This window comes from Gavialis gangeticus, unplaced genomic scaffold (assembly GCF_001723915.1).
Source record: "Gavialis gangeticus isolate Ggan-Ray unplaced genomic scaffold, GavGan_comp1, whole genome shotgun sequence".
NCBI lineage: Eukaryota > Metazoa > Chordata > Crocodylia > Gavialidae > Gavialis > Gavialis gangeticus.
Genome location: NW_017729022.1, coordinates 83,419,754 through 83,420,010, shown reverse-complemented (window position 1 = coordinate 83,420,010; position 257 = coordinate 83,419,754).

Sequence of the window (257 nt, the reverse complement as noted above, 5' to 3'; positions counted from 1 at the left end):
CCCGCTCCGCTCCGCCGGCCGCAGCCCGGCTCATGCAGCCGCCCGCACCCGGGGAGGGGACGGGAAAGGACGGCCCGGCCCCGCCGCCTTCTCCAGTTACCGGGCTGCGTCTGCCCCAGCCACACCTGCGCGCCCCCGCGCTCCCAGCCTGAGGCGGTGGGGCGTCCGGCGGCTCCGGCCCGGCCCTGCCCGGGGACGTGCCCCCTTCAGCCCAGTTGTCAAAAGTCCTCACTCCCCACTGGGCGGGGGGGGGGGGG